The 4,462-nt window shown below is 41.9% G+C and overlaps 1 long non-coding RNA gene across 1 annotated transcript; it reads right to left on the reverse strand.

Annotated features, from left to right (window-relative positions):
• Window positions 1–597: 597 nt before the first annotated feature.
• LOC135604900 (uncharacterized) lies at window positions 598–3,437 on the reverse strand. Its single transcript, XR_010484261.1, has 2 exons — window positions 3,197–3,437; window positions 598–833 (listed from the first exon to the last, which is right to left on the reverse strand). It is a non-coding gene; the product is annotated as an uncharacterized LOC135604900 (long non-coding RNA).
• Window positions 3,438–4,462: the final 1,025 nt, after the last annotated feature.

Genomic DNA, 4,462 nt, shown 5'->3' on the forward strand with positions numbered 1-4,462 from the left:
TGACTTACTTTATCATGATGGTATTGTTTAGAGAGAATGATGCTAGTTAGGATATGATGAAGTACTTTAGTATTTAGTGGTAGTAGATGTTCACAACTTTTAGGAATTATCACTAGGTTGGGATTACCGAAAACTATTCCTAAGGCTTCAACATATGTTGTCCCAACCGTTTCATTGCCCCACGATCCTCTAAAATAAAGTCCTCTATTTTTTAATGGAATGCCTATCATGTCGCAAATGAATTTATCCGTAATGGAGCTGTGTTATCCTAAGAGATAGGTAGACATTCTTTCTTCTTCATCTACTTATAGATTGTTGTAAAACAGTCTAACAAGTCTTGGATAGATGTGTCACGCCCCTCAAAATATCCATGATTTTTAAAATTTTCGTCACAGACCAATCCAGGATCCAAACTAACGTTTGAGGACACTGAAAACATTCTATTCATATTCACATCCATAAAACCTGTGCAGTTTATAATCATATATCACATCACTCGGTAATTCACATTTATGGCAACCCAAGCCAACTTGACAAACATGAACAACATTTATAAATCGACAAGCTAAATAATTTATACAATCAGAACTCCAACTATTCACCACAAGTTCATATCATTATAAATTAGGCTTAACATTCAGAAATTCCAAATAAGAGAGATCTCCTAACACTTTGACACAGTATATCCATTTCGGTTCATCGACAACATTTCATTACATACAAAACATACTTATACAACAATAGCATAACAACCAACAAGACTTGCCCATAATTCTGAATAGCTATCCACTGCCTCAGCCCAAATCAAACATCTCGAAGAGTGACAAGCTGACCTGAAAGGTTTATATAACAACGGAGTGAGCCAAAAACGGCTCAGCAAGTGACAAAGCATATTCAGAACCAAAGGAACAGTTTGAAGCGAGTAAGGTATCGTAATGCAAAGCAGAATACTAGAATTCTCAAGGATACCATCTCAATAGATACCAAATCTTACGTATCATGTCATTCATAACATATTTGATCCATAACGAAAGGAGCATAGAGTAATTGGAACATATCAATGGCAGATAGGACATTTCAGAACATATCAGCTCATAACAAATGGAGCATAGAGTAATTTGGAGCATATCAATGGCAGATAGGACAATTCAGAACATATCAGTTCATAGCAAATGGATCACAGAGTAATCGGAGCATATCAATGGCAGATAGGACATATAAGAACATATTAGTTCATAGCAAATGGATCACAGAGTAATCGGAGCATATCAATGGCAGATAGGACATATAAGAACATATCAGTTCATAGCAAATGGAGCACTACGTAATTGGAGCAAATCAGAAACAAAGGAAACATATCAAAGCTTATCAATGGCATATAAAATGTTCCGAAGCATATCAAAGGCATATGGAACATTTCGAAACATATCAACAGTGGATGAAACATTTCAGAGCATATCAATAACAAATACCGTACAGAAGCTCAAACGTCGTCTTTGACGTTACAAACATATCAATCTTATCCAAAGCATGTACAGAAACACATAACCAAAGCTCTGGATATCATATCAAACATACAGAAGGTGTAGTGGGATCTCAGTCAGAATGTGATTCATCCATTTCTAAATGACCACCTAACAAAAGTCTCCCACGTCTGGGAGCTCCATCCACCCACGTCTAGGTGAAGTCAAAGGGGGCCGGCAGAGCATCGCACGCTCTAATCACATACCCACGTAGCGGGCAACAAGCGCATACAGAATATCCCTCATAGCGGGACACCACATAGCGGGCAAATAGCGCATACCCTTTACAATTTCTGGCAAAAGTCCAGACAATCCCACACACCAGAGTACAAAAGGACAGTTTCAACAATAAGTAGCATATATCGGAAGCACACGCGGAACAACAAACGTACATGTGCCTTTACGAGTCAATCCGAAGTAAGCAATAATCTTTCACAAGTATATTCAGACTTGAAAGGAATTGAAAGCAAGGGCACATATGGAATCCAAGCAATCACTTATACCTCAATTCAATAAGAAGATTTGATGAATTCAATGTCCAAAGGAATGAAACTGGAATAGGCACATATCGAAAGCAAATGCGGAACAATAGGATATACATGTGCCTATATGAGTCAATACGATATAGCATAAACGTTACACAACAGTTTTCAAGAATGCAATAATTTTAAGGACAAGAGCATACAAGAATTCAAAGCAGTAATATAAAGTTCAATTGAATAAGAAGGCTAAAGGATATCAATTTCCAAAGGAATGAAACCAGAATATGAGAAATCGACCAAAGCTCGATTTCTGGCAGAATACAGAAGGCACATTGAACAAATGATTCAAACTATCAATCGTGCTCCAATTTACTCAGAAATAATCTTTGGATAATACTTTCAGATAAGACAGGCTTCATATGAATTGAACTGTCCAACAGAGAGAGTTACAAATAATTTGGTAAGCAAGTGTCGTAGAACAAAATCTCTGTTGGCAGAATTCATAATGTCAGATTCAACAGATAATTGGATAGGTGTTTGGATTCCAAATCTTTCAATCCATATATCAAAGAAAGGTCTACGAGTCTAGTTTCCAATGAAATCAATTTTGAACAAATCAGAGTTTTCAACAAAGACTTATAGGCAGCTCGGTATGAAAAGGTCAGAATATCAGAAGTTGCACAGATTCGAATCGTTACGTCTAAACAGGAGATATATCAAATGCAAGGCTAGAACAATTCAAAGTTCCTCATATTCAAAGCAAATGTAGAGATAAAAATGACAGTGAGGAACGATCAGGATACTTGCAATAGGAAAGATTAGAGCAATTATAGGAGGAACGATCAGGGAACTTGCAATAAGAAGTATCAGAGCAATTATAGGAGAAACGATCAGGGAACTTGCAATAAGAAATATCAGAGCAATTATAGGAGAAACGGTCAGGGAACTTGCAATAAGAAATATCAGAGCAATTATAGGAGAAACGGTCAGGGAACTTGCAATAAGACATATCAGAGCAATTATAGGAGAAACGATCAGGGAACTTGCAATAAGACATATCAGAGCAATTATAGGAGAAACGATCAGGGAACTTGCAATAAGATATATCAGAGCAATTATAGGAGAAACGATCAGGGAACTTGCAATAAGACATATCAGAGCAATTATAGGAGAAACGATCAGGGAACTTGCCTTTCAAGGATTTCGATCCGAAGATCCAAAGAAGGTGCTAGCCCAAATCCTTCTACTTTTCCTCCGTGTCCTCTCTCTGTTTCGTTTTGTGCTCCCGTTTTCTTCCTTTCTTCGCAACTACACCACGTGTCGAACATCGAGGCACCGTCACCTGCTTTCTCTTACTCTCATTCCTTCTTTTTCTTTCCCAAACGCAGCTGCCACAACCGCCGCCGCTGCCGCTGCCACAATCGCAGCCCCTTCCACCGCACTACCTTCCTTCCTCCCTTCTCTCGTAGACATAACTGCTACATACGCAGTCGCTGCCGCTGCGACCGCAATCCCGTCCGCAGCCCCTTTTTCCCCCTTTCCTTTCCTTTCTTTCCCAACTGCAATTGCCGCAGTCGCAGTCGCAGCCATGGCCGCAGCCACCACAACCGCAGCCTCTTCTTCCTCTGCTACTCTATTTCCTCTCCTACTTCTCTTCCAACTGCAGCTGCCACTGCCGCAGCTGCCACCCCTTCTCCTCTTCCTCTCTTCTTCCTCTCCTTCCCTTTCTCTTCTTCTTCCTTTCCTTCTCTTCTTTCCCAGCCACAGCTGCAGCTGCCATCACCGCAGACGCAGCCCCTTCTCCTTTTCCTCTCTTCTTCCTCTCCTTCCCTTTCTCTTCTTCTTCCTTTCCTTTTTCTCTTTCCCTGCCACAGCTGCAGCTGCCATCGCCGCAGCCGCAGCCCCTTCTCCTCTTCCTCTCTTCTTCCTCTCCTTCCCTTTCTCTTCTTCTTCCTTTCCTTTTTCTCTTTCCCTGCCACAACTGCAGCTGCCATCGCCGCAGCCGCAGCCCCTTCTCCTCTTCCTCTCTTCTTCCTCTCCTTCCCTTTCTCTTCTTCTTCCTTTCCTTTTTCTCTTCCTCTTTCCCTGCCATAGCTGCAGCTGCCACAACTGCAGCCGCAGCTACTTCTTTCCCTTCTCCTCTTCCTTCTCCTTCCTTTCTTCTTCTTCTCTCCCCGTTGCAACTGCTGCAGTCGCGGCCGCAGCCACGGCCGCAACCTCTCCCTCCTCCCCTGCTCATCTTCCTCTTCTTCTTCTCTTCCAGCTGCAGCTGCCATCGCCGCAGCTGCAGCCCCTTCTTCCCCGGCATCACACACACCCTCTCCTCTGTTTCCTCTGCAGGAAACAGAGGTATCACACCTCTTTCTCTTCCTCTTCTTCTTCTTCTCCTCTTCCCCTCTTCCCTTTTCCTCCCCAAGGCCACACATCTCCTCGCTGCAGCCTTGCCGCAACTATCTT

The sequence above is a fragment of the Musa acuminata genome, chromosome BXJ2-2, assembly GCF_036884655.1.
Source record: "Musa acuminata AAA Group cultivar baxijiao chromosome BXJ2-2, Cavendish_Baxijiao_AAA, whole genome shotgun sequence".
Lineage (NCBI taxonomy): Eukaryota > Viridiplantae > Streptophyta > Magnoliopsida > Zingiberales > Musaceae > Musa > Musa acuminata.